This window comes from Ostrea edulis, chromosome 4, assembly GCF_947568905.1.
Source record: "Ostrea edulis chromosome 4, xbOstEdul1.1, whole genome shotgun sequence".
NCBI lineage: Eukaryota > Metazoa > Mollusca > Bivalvia > Ostreida > Ostreidae > Ostrea > Ostrea edulis.
Window position 1 is genome coordinate 62043980 of NC_079167.1, and position 12997 is coordinate 62056976.

General features: G+C 36.3%; 1 long non-coding RNA gene across 1 annotated transcript; it reads left to right on the forward strand.

Annotated features, from left to right (window-relative positions):
• The first annotated feature begins 6031 nt into the window (after positions 1-6031).
• On the forward strand, positions 6032-11121 carry LOC125668195 (uncharacterized). Its single transcript, XR_007367501.2, has 3 exons — positions 6032-6111; positions 6295-6377; positions 9948-11121. It is a non-coding gene; the product is annotated as an uncharacterized LOC125668195 (long non-coding RNA).
• Positions 11122-12997: the final 1876 nt, after the last annotated feature.

Genomic DNA, 12997 nt, shown 5'->3' on the forward strand with positions numbered 1-12997 from the left:
GAAAAAGTTGAAATTTAAGGTGTCGAGGAATCAAAAGGTATAAGTAGCTGACTTCCTAAAGGGTGATATCCGAAAATTAATGGCATATCAAGATCCCTAATATCACTCCTCTTCACGTGGATAGTTGGAACTTACTCAGATATCGAATACAAAAGCAGAGTTCTTTAAGATATTAACGAAAAACTTGAAATTTTAGGTTACTTGCAATCAAAAGGTATAAGTAGCTGACTTCCTTAATCGTGATATCTCAAAATTGATGGCATATCAAGATACCTAATATAACTCCTTGTCATATATGCACTTGTATATTAATACGATATCTAATACAAACACAGACTTCCTTAGAATATTTGCTAAAACCTTTAAATTTTATGCTTCTTGGAATCAAAAGGTATAAGTAGCTGACCCCCTTAAGCGTGATATCTGAAAACTGGTGGCATATTAAGATACTTAATCTCACTCCTTGTCGTATGTAAGATGGTAAATTAATGAGATTTATAATACAAAGTCAGAGTTCCTTAAGATATTTGCGAAAAGCCTGAAATTTTGGGCTACACCGAATCAAAAGGTATAAGTAGCTGACTTCCTTTTGGTTCATATCTGAAAATTGATGTCATATCAATATACCTAATATTCCTCTGCACGTGGATATTTGTAAATTAGTCAGATATCTAATACAAACACAGAGTTCCTTAAGATATTTATGAGAAACGTGAAATTTCAGGTAACCTGGAATCAAAAGGTATAAGTAGCTGACTTCCTTAAAAGTGATATCTGAAAATTGATGGCATAATAAGATACGTATTATCACTCCTTGTCATATGTGAGATGGTAATTTAATGATATATCTATTGCAAACGCAGAATTCCTTAAGATGTGTACGGAAAAACTTAATATTAGTCAGATATTTAATACAAACAAGGAGTTCTTTAAGATATTGATGAAAAACTTGAAATTTCAGGATACCAGGAATCAAAATGTATATATAGTTGACTTCCTTAAGCGTGATATCTGGAAATTTATGGCGTGTCAAGATACCTAATATAACTCTTCTTCACTTTGATAATTGTAAATTAGTCAGATATCTAATACAAACAAGGAGTTCCTTAAGATATTTGCGAAAAACTTGAAATTTCAGTTTACCTGCCATCAAAAGGTATATGTAGCTGACTTCCTTAAGCGTGATATCTGAAAATTGATGACATATCACGATACCCAATATCACTACTCGCCATACGTATTGTTGTTAGTCAGTTAAATATATGATATAAACACGGAGTTCCTTATGGTATTCACACGGATCTTGAAATTTCATTGTACCGATAATCAAAATGTATAAGTAACTGATTTCCTAAAGAGCGATATCTGAAAATTCGTGGCGTACCAAAACACCATCTATCATTTCTTGCCATATGTATAGTCGTAAATTCGTCAGATATCTAATACAAACATAAAGTTTCTTACGGTATTCACACTTATGTTGAAATTTCAGGGTAACTCGAATCAAATATTGTAAAAGTAGCAGATATCTCAAAATGGATGGTATATCAAATGATTGAAGGTCTGAATTCAATCTGTATCACTTTTAAAGTAAACACTCAGTTGAAAAAGTTTATTCGTATTTTGCATTGCAACGTTATGTAACTGTGGATAATTGAGCATGAAATATCATACGACTCCTCGTCCTCTGTAGAAATAAATCTGATAGATAATAATTTTCAAACTCATTAACCTTTATCAGGTAGCGAGCTATCAGTAATTATAACTTTTATATTTTGTAGTAGCTGGCTACGAGTAGCTAACCTTTCTTACTTTTAGTAGCTGGCTACTAGTTACTGGCTACTAGTAGCTAACTTTTCTGTCCTGTAAATCTTAACTTTTCTTACCAAGTGGTTCTTGAGAAGATTTTTTAAAAACATTCCCTATATATTTGTTTGTAAAACTTGAATCCCCTGTTGCAGCACACCTTACTATGTAAAACTTATACGGTACCAATTTTGATGCACCAGATGCGCATTTCGACAAATAATGTCTCTTCAGTGATGATCAACCGAAATGTTTGAAATCCGAAATAACTATGAAGTTTTAGATCTAAATATAGCCAAAAACAGCGTGCCAAACAAGTGGAGCCAAATTCGTCCAAGGATAAGAGCTATGCATGAGGGAGATAATCCTTAATTTTGAAATGAATTTCTAAATTTTATAACAGCAATTAAATATACATCCGTATTTTCAAGCTAGTAACGAAGTACTTAGCTACTGGGCTGTAGAGACCCTCGGGGACTAACAGTCCACCAGCAGAGGCCTCGACCCAGGGGTCATAATGTAAAACTTATACGGTACCAATTCGGAGACCATGATTTTAACAAACTTGAATCTGCACTTGGTCAGGAAGCGTTCGTGTAAATTTCAGCTTTTCTGGCCCAGTAGAAGATATCAAAATATTTTTGCTATTTATTTGCATGCAAACTTACCCTATTATGGCCCCATCCTACTTTTGGGGGTCATGATTTTAAGAGACTTCAATTTGCAATATGTCAGGTAGCTTTCAAGTCAATTTCAACTATTCTTGCCCAGTGGTAACTGAGAAGAAGAATTTTAAATGACCCCACCCTATTTATACATTTTTTCTCAGCTTTGAAGAGAAAATGGCCTTTTATTTCAACAAACTTAAATTCCCTTCGCCCAAAGATGTTTATCTCCAAGTTTTATTGGAAATGACACAGCGGTTATGGAGAGAAAGGGGAAAATGTGAAAGGTTTATGGACAGATAGAAAGGCGCCGGACAAAATGTTATCAGAAAAATTCACTTGAGCCTTCGGCTTAGTTGAGCTAAAACTGATCATACGCATAACTATCTTTTGCGCATCGATGAACACCACATGCAGGTGATAATGGAATATTGCTACATAAAGATGGGAACTTGACGATAGAGAAGCTGAAGTCATTGTAACCAGATGACGATGTACAGGGATGCTTGTTTTGTTTTCTCAATTAGGTGTCATTATACTGTACCATTGCTTGGTTTATTGTTGTTTTGACAACTTTATCTATATGTGAGGAGATGCAGAAAATTGAAACTCTTACTTTGTAATTGCTCTGTAAGCAACTGCTGTAATTATAACCTCATGTGCAGTGATACCGTAGATTGAAATTACTACTTCATTAACAAATTGTCAGCAAAGTTCCTATACTCATTTATTTTGTGCTTTGAGAGAGAGAAAAAAGAAAAGCAGAAAGAGTTAGACAATTGTTGGTAAACTCTGTACTTGTAATAAAAGTTGGAAAATTAACTTGGATTTGACTTCTAAAGACAAAAAGGGTTAAATCATCCTGTTTGTCAGAAAGTTGAGTAGTTAATTTTTGATAAGATACCTATCTAAGTACGAAACAGATGTGGAGGACTCTGTGGTATCTTTTATTTCGAGCTTAGAGGGATGAAAGGTGAAGATAACAAACAGTGATCAATCTCATAACCCCAACATGGAATACAAAATAAAGAGTTGGGCAAACAAGGACCCCTGGACACCCCAGCAAATATGTAAGTCAGCATTCTCTACTGACCGGTCACATCCACCGTGAGACCGGTCACATCCACCATGAGACCGGTCGCCAGGGGGTGCTTAATCCTCCTAGTCACCTAATCCCACCTCTGGTATCTCCAGAGGTCCGTGTTTACCAAACTCTTTATCATGAGATTGATCACTGTTCGCTATCTTCGTCTCTGTGTGATAATAACGGTGTAACAATCGGTATGAAATACGGCAAACAGAATTTGACCCAATGGTAGGTTGTATTTCAATATATCGAATCGAAATGTGCATTAAAATGATTATTGTTAACAGATGAAACGTCGTCAATATTCAATATATCTAAATGTCGAGTTGAAGGCCACGACTAGAAACAACCCTTTAGATTATATGAACGACAAGGAGATTGTTTCAAAATTTAAACTACCACTTCATCTGCACTTCAACGCATGCCAAATGATGAAGACTCACTCGTTGGTCAAAATCATTACAAACATCGTTACAAGTCATGTTTGCCCTCAGGTGTTATGCCATGGGAAATTTCCAGTTGGTGACTGCTGATCTCTACGGCATCAATATGTTCAATGTTCCCAGAATAGTAAGAGAAAAAGAAAGGTGAAGATAACGAACAGTGATCAATCTCATAACTCCTGTAAGCAATACAAAATAAAGAGTTGGACAAACACGGACCACTGGACACACCATAGGTGGGATCAGGAGCCTAGGGGGAGTAAGCATTACCTGCCGACCGGTCACACCCGCCGTGAACCCTTTATCTTGATCAGGTAAACGGAGTTATCCGTAGTCCAAACCAGTGTGCCAAGAACCGTCTAACAATCGGTATAAAACACGTCAGACAGCATTTGACCCAATGATAGGCTGTATTGGCAAACTAGATCATTATAATGACTACAGAATTAGGGAGAGGGCTTAAATAGGCTATGCCTGCTGCCCGATCCCATTCACTTTGTGAATAAAATATGGTTTACATTATAATAACTATAGAATTTGCGAAACGCCTACTTTAAACGAGACTGTTCAAACCCCTGCACTATCAACTTGTTTGTCAGTAGCCTGCTTCGATTTAAAAACTGATCCTACGCAGATCATGCTCTTGCTTATCGAATCGGTTGAGAAATATAAACACCATATGCAGGTGATAATTGAAAATTGCTACATAAATATGGGAAGTTGAAGATGGAGAAGCTGAAATCATCCCATTTGTCAAAAAGTTGAATTGTTAGTTTGCCGTTAGTATCTACTTTCAATAAAATATCTAAGTATGAAGTAGAAGAGGACGGCTCTGTCGTGTCTTTTATTTCGAGTTCACAGTCATATATCGAATTGACATATGAATGAAAGTTATTATTGTTAACAGACAAAACGTCATCGATATATCGAAATGTCGAATTGAAGGCCACAGCAAGGTATTTTTTCTTCGAAGTTTTTTTTAATAAATTCCGCTTCATAAGAATATAAAAACAGATCATCTGACAAATAAGGTTTTCTATCATTTATTATTTCTTAATAATTAATTTACACAAGCCATTCATTTACTACGGGTATTCAAACTGTAAATGCAAAATTTGAAAACATTGATTATCCGTTTTGATATACGTGTATTTAAGATTTAAAAAGAGATTTCGTAAGAACGTTTCGTGAAACAGTTGTGGATATTCTGAGAAAATTCGTAAGTTATAGCTCAAGAATATCTTACGACATATCTTAAAATATATCTTAGGAAAGTTTTAGGAAATTGGGCTCTGATTACAAAAGACTACGAAGATATTGTGTCAATATTGTGTCAATGAGGAACTCCAAATTTATTTCAACTTGTGCGTGAAAAACAGAGAAGTGTTAACAAAGTAATTTTTTGGATGATTGATCCCTAGATAGGAATTTATCCTTTTTTCCATTTTGGTGAAAAACTGTGTATGGTGTCAAAAAGTGAAGTCTTTACTTTAGCGTGAGAAATAATCGTGTTGAGTGCTGAATAATCATACATTTTGATGTTGCTGATTTAAGAAACGTTTTGCCATTTCAAATTGAATACAACTTTTTCAGAATGTTTTAGAATCCACATTTCATTTACACCACTTCTAGCATATGTTGTGACACAGTACGTTTTAAGTTTCTCCTTCACAGCTGTTGATATTTTGGTGAAGAGGAAAGATAGGGGCTTGGTAGAACATTTACTCGATTTCTTTGAAAGGGTTTTTGTTAAGTTTAGGAATACAGTATAAGTACGGTAACTCATATTCATCCATCCCATTGAGTTGGATATTAAATGTGTCTAAAACTAGCGCATGATTGTGAAGAATTTTATATTTTGAAAGGGCAGTTGGAGTGTTAGTACGATTACCAATTGTGCAATTAATGCAAAGTTCATTTAAAGTACAGGTGTAATAATGAGCCTTAAAAACAAAGACAGTGTTGTTACAAGCTTTGTCAGCTGTAACCAAAACATATTCCTCGTGTAACCTATCTAATTCTTTGATCACTTCCGATCTACAAGGCACAGAAGAAGAGAAGCATATGTGTTCTTAAATGCAAAATGTTTCATGAAGAGGAACAGTCTGAGGTATTTCTAATGTATTTCGTTTTAGAATGTTAAGTGCGGAACTACAGTCCAATATTATTTTAGCTTTTGAGTTACACAAGCAGAAAAATGCAAAATAAGTATTTCTATATATTGGAAAGTTAGAATTAGTATTACTAAAATATTGGGAAAATTATGCAATTTTATCTTCATTTTACATTAAAGAAGATATTAGTGGCAGTGCAAGACACTGGAAAGGAGACGGAAGAAGATATTGAACCATATGGATGTTGCTATTTTAAGCCAAGGTAATCATTGAAGGTCCTTAGCGTCGTTTTTAATGTCGTTTTAATGTCATATACCACAAAGCCGTGGCACGCATTTCTTATTCGATTGCATAGCGAGGAAATCACTGCTTAGGTACTTAGGTTTAAGTCAGAGCCGGGATCGAGCGCTCAGACCTCTAAGATACACTGACCGCTTTATTATCTTAATATATAATATTAATCTAAATATTGCTGAAATATTCACAGAAAACACATAAAGAAATCAATTATTAGTAATCAAATATTTATATTCACCTAGTTATTTTATGCATTTGTTTTAAATTTCGTCTTTAATTTTCAGTGAATAAATGATACCTAATTTCCGAGATATCTTTTGTGGTACCATCAGAATGTTCAGCATTCTGTTGAACACTTGGGTTTGTAGAATAGGTATACACATAATATAGACTGGCTATGTAAATAAGGATAAAAATTATGAAAACGTAAATTTTGTTCATATCAACCGTTCGTTTACATCAAATTTACCTTATCGAGAATAATTTGATTGATATTAGGCCAATAGATAAAATATGAAAATATCATTTATTTCCTCTTGTAGACGAGTGATACTTTTGTATCAAAGAAAGGTGACGACTATCGAGTTTTGTTGGAGCTATACTAAGATCAGATACTAATTATGGTCGAAAGTGTTTAATGTGGAGTTGACCAAGCTCACACGTCCATGACTTTATGAGAAAGTCATGGAAGACGCGTTAGACCACTGTCCTTAAGAGATAGTTGGGCTCTAGCTCCGATGCGTTATTTGAAGAAAAAAAGAATTACTTGATAGTTTAAGTATATATATGTCTAATTTAAGCTATAATACAGAGAGTTTTATACCCTATTAAGGAGCACACGCTTATTGATAATAGAAGGAATAGGATTTTGAATCCTATATTTAATCCAGAATATACCTGGATATCTTGAAAAATAAATAAATAACACATTTAATTGGGAAGTTTTGATATCAGGAATTTATCTATGTAGTATTTGAATGTTGGTTGTAATTTGACTCTCAATGTCGCATGAGGCATATGAAATTTCCTGAATGTCAATGTTCATATCATTAGAGGAAAATTCATTGGGATCCGGGTCAGAATAGGTCCTCAGTATCCCTTGCTTGTCGTAAGAGGCGATTAAATGGGGTGGTCTTTCGGATGACCGCTAAAAACCGAGGCCCCGTGTCACAGCAGTTGTGTCAGTGGTGGATTTAAGAGGGAGCAGCCGGTGCACCCCCTAGCGCGATTCACTGAATTTACCTCAAATCCAAATCCGTTCATATTTACCATGATCTTCATTTCTTATAATATATATAAGTAGGAATCCAAAGTGCGATGGGACTCCAAAGTGCGATGGTCTGCGCCAAACCCCGATGGTGTGACACGCCAAGTGCGATGGTCCACACTCATGCGCCAAAGTGCGATGGTCTGACATGCGAAAGTGCGATGGTGTGACATGCCGAAATCCATTGGTTGTTAAACGACACAGTGTTTTGGTAAAGACTGAACAAACCGTGTGTGTCTCACCAAAATATCAGTGCAAAATCAATGCACAAAAAATAAGAATAAGAACTTATTTCATTACCATTTAGTTGTCGTATAATTAAACACAAAACTTTCCAATGCGAAATCATATAGAATATTTTGCATTATAGCATACCCCCAGAAATTTATTACGTGTACACCACAACTAATAAATGATCATGAATTAAAGAATGTTTGGGCGAAGTAGATAGCTCGACAACAAATGTACTTTGCCATTCTCACAATCCTCAACAATACTTCTCATTACCAGCTCGTTGGAGTTATCGCGCTTTGATGACTCTTGTGCGTCATTGGTAAGAAAATGCTCAAATCTCGCGAGCAAGTGCGAGATTACTGGGACATAAACCGGTCATAGCACCCCCCCCCCCTTTTTTTTAAAAGTTAAAATACATGGTGTATTTTTAAATAAAATTACCATTAGTCAAACTGCATTTTTCAAATATTCTAACACTATCTTATTAAAGATGTTACATGTTTTTAAAACTCCACCACACCTATTTTAAAAATTCCAAACAACGATGTTCTCTGGACACCCAAGTCCATCAATATTTTGTAATTTTCAAATTAGCTTAGATGCAGTTTGGAAACGCATTAGGTGTGTTAATTAGTGTTATAAACGTCTTTAAAAAATGCAGTTTGGCATATACATGTATATAACTTGTTCTAAAATATGGAAATTGACGGGGTGGGGAGGGGGGGGGGGGGGGGGGAGTGGGGTGTACGTGCACGATTACAAAGTCCATGTCATATGAACCTGTCCTAATTGTATGATAAAATAGAATGTCTTCATAGTCTGACAGAATAACTTTAAAAACATATTCATCACATTAATTACAAGAAAAGTTCTTGTGTTGGATGTGCATATAGGTTTTTCCCTTCACAGTTCTTCTTGCGATTGACACTTTATATCCGTCAGATTTGGCAAATTTAGTAGCTTCTCTTCCTCACATAGTTTAATAAGTTCGTCTGTTTTCTTGTAAGAATAATCAATTCCTAAATTTGACTTTAGAATTTTAATCAGTGTTGTGGTTTGCAGTCGGTTATAATATGTATTCGATACCATAATTCATATTATGTATGCCTAAGTAATGTGTTTACATTATGTTGTCCCGGTAGCAGGACTTTACGCGCCTTTAATTTGAAGAGTTCCACTAATGGAAATGATAAGTATTGTAAACCTTGTCGTTGCTGTCGTCCATGAAACATTTCTTCGGTTTTATTTTGAAAGACGTTAAGAATGACGTCACAATGACATGACGTCACAAACGGTACGACGTTACAAACGTTACTGAAGTCCGCACCATTAGACTTTGGCGTGACCATCGCACTTTGGCGTCCGTAACGTTAACAAACCATCGCACTTTGGCGCAGACCATCGCACTTTAGAGTCTTACACACACACACACACACACACACACACACACACACATGTATGTATATATATATATATATATATATATATATATATATATAATCGCGTATGTTCTATTTGTTCTCATTCTAATGAAATATACATAAATATTATAACGGTCTTAATTGCAGAATCCAAAGAAGAGCGTTCAGAAAATATCGGACTTCCTTTCTGTAAATTCTCTACCACAGTTCATTGATGAAATAGCAGGAAGATGCAACTTTAAAGTTATGACAGCCCATAAACATTCAAATATTCCACAAATTATGGGATATGTAACCGCCTTAAAAAATAAACACATTTTCTTCAGAAAAGTTTTGACATTTACACCACTTTTCTGTTTCAAGTTTTAATTCTATATCTAGGTGATGCGTACTCCTACTAGGCACCTGATCCCACATCCAGGAGTTCGTGTTTGCTCAACTCTTTATTTTGCATTCGTTGTCGGATTTATAAAATTGATCACTGTTCATTTTCTTTGCCTTTCATCTATGTCAAACAGGATATCAAAATAAGTGTTTAATTGTCTTGTTATTCAACATGAAAGGTGAGGATAACGAACAGTGCATACCATATTGTTTATCAATTATATTGCAGGAGAAGTGGGAGACTGGAAGAACCATTTCAAGGTGGCCGATAACGAGGCTTTTAACAAAGACATGGAAACCATACTACCAGAACTGGGGTTGAATATTACATATGAACTATAACCAAAAAGAATAAACTCAAAAGAAATAACTCAATAAGAAGTTTATGACAGTTTAGAATTCAGTATTACGCTCGCTTTGTGAGTTTTAGATCCAGCATAGATTTCAGAGCGCGGCGGGTTCCAGTAATGACAGTTACTTGGTGTTAGAAATGGAAGTTGCTGTCACATTTTACGTAATGGAAAATGTGCCTTAGTCTCTAACATATCTTACTGTATACTCAAGAGCACATGTAACACGCCATGTTATGAACTGTAAAATGAATATCTAGGTGGGTTTTTTTTTTCAAATTACGATAATAATCAATCTTAAAATTCCTATAAAGAATACAAAGTTAAGAAAGGACCCCTAGACACAAGAGGTGGGATCAGGTGTCTAGGAGGGCTACGCATCCCCTGTTGACCGGTCACACCCGCCGTGATACCTATATTTTGATCAGGTAAACGGGGTAATCTGTAGTCAATATCAGTATGTAAAGAACGGTCTAATAATTTGTACGAAACACATGATACAGCATTTAACTTACTGAAAGGTTGTATGATTGTGTAGGATTGATTCCACTGTATGAAGTTATACCTATACTATGGGGATCCGGGTTAGAATAGGTCCTCAGTACCCCTTACTTGTCGTAAGAGGCGACTAAATGGGGCGGTCCTTCGGATGAAACCGCAAAAACCGAGGTCCCGTGTTACAGCTGGTGTAGCACGATAAAAATCCTTCCCGGCTTAAAGGCCGTAAGAGCCGAGCACAGGCCTAAATTTTGCATCCTCTCACTAGCAATGGTGCCGTTTCTATATGAATGAAAAATTCTCGAGCACACATTATATCATTTTGGATTGTGGATCAGCTCTTTGGACGAATAAGACATGTCCTAATTTGCTCCGCTTTTAACATTGATTGGCAAGCCAAAAAACCAAAAAACATGTAGTCTGCGTTGTAAATACGTTTGTAGATCAGTGTAGTTGTAATGATAGATGTATTCATATGTAGTTTTTGTTATTATTCTCTGTTGATTAGCCACAAAATGTAATTTTTTTGTTTGTCCTGAAGAATGGACCTGTCCCTAAAATTTGACAATCTCGTTGTTCGTGTTGTTGGTGATTTTAGCGCTTTGTATATGTTCCGGATCTTGATCCGGTTTCTTCTCGACTCTTAGTATGAAAGCGTCTACCGCCATTTCGTCATGTATTTTTTATTTACCACTTTTCCTCAGATTTTTGGTGCTCATAAACCACAGATTTACTCTCTCAGGAGGTTTGATCGGTATTAAAGATTCAATCCAGCTTTGAGTCGTCGTTACTGCACAGTACAAAATCTGCAACTAACTTGAGCTTTTCCTGGAACCCAAGACGACATGGCTTCATCAGATCCTGGAACACTACGTACATCTCGATTGAGAAAGCTGACCCCTGAAGGACATCAACTTTACGAAAGCAACCTTGAAAAATATGTATCAAAACTCAGGGAAAGCAAACGGAACATTGACTACTGTGTCGTACAGATACAAGACAGCCCACCAGAAGATGTTCTTGCCTTGCGAAACATGAAAATAGACTTGGAATATGAGGCAGCTAAATATGACCAAATTTCTAAGGAACTCAATGACTTTTTGAAAGGTACACGTACATCTGAGAGTTTGAACAAAGAGTCAGCAAAATGCCTCATTACTGACACAGTGAAAGATAAAGTTTTCTATGCTGTTTCTCTCTTGGAGGAGCACATTTTGAGGATAACAAGTGAAGAAAAGAAACCCATTCTCACAGGAGTACCAACCTCATTAGATTACGGATCGCACAAATCTCATTCACTCAGATCCCATACGTCTCATAGCATCAGATCTTCCACCGGAAGTAGCCTTCTGTTAAAACAACAAGCAAACCTTGAAGCTGCAAAGGTCAGGCAGAAGTACATGGAGAGAGAGAGCGAGAAATAATGATTAAGAAAGCAGCGCTCGAGGTTGACCTTAAACTATTAAACAGTAGGAGAGATGTTGATGAAGCAAAATCCAGAGTAAAAATTATTCTGGATATGTTGAGTGAGGAACCTGAGGGCAAGTTTTCTGATAGGTCAATTGTGAATCCCGACATCACGCGACAGCGTACAGAACATTTTGTAAGGGATTCTTGTGAACGTCTTGCACACTCAAACCATAATTTGTCATCAGGTTTAAATGTAAATGCACCAGCATTTACTCCAGCTCCAATTACAGCTAACCCACAGACTACTTCCGTAGATATGTATAACGAGCTCTCAAAGTTCATGGTGAAAAAGGATCTGCTATTTTTCGTCTTACAAAGTATGACGATAAACCGGACATGTATGTTGCTTGGAAATCAAGTTTTAAGAATGTAATGTCCGAATTAGGAGTGACGACAGCAGAAGAAGTTGACCTTCTGGTTAAGTGGCTCGGACCAAGTTCTTCGGCTCAGGCCCTAAGGATTCGCGCAGAAAATGCTGGTGATCCATCTCGTTGTTTGAAGGAAATTTGAGACCGCCTGGAGGACCGTTACGATAGCCCTGAAATTGTGAGGACATGCTAAAGCGGAAAATATCTGCATTCCCCAGGTTATCTTACAAAGACAACAGACAACTATTCGAACTATCAGACATTGTTTCTGAGATTGAATCCATCATGAAGAATGAACGATATCAAGTAGTGTTTGCTCATTACAACTCATCCTCTGGTGTGAACCCTGTAGTTTCCAAGCTGCCACCCAACCTCCAAGAAAAATGGACAACCGAAGCAAACAGATATAAACACTCACATGACATGATATTTCCCCCATTTACAGTATTTGCTACCTTCATGAAGAATATGGCCAAACTCAGGAATGACCCCAGCTTTTGTTACAACACAGTAACAGAGCCTAGTTCATCAATGCCAAAGGGACATAATCGATCAGCTGCGCCTCATGTATCCAGCGGAAAAACTGAGACTAC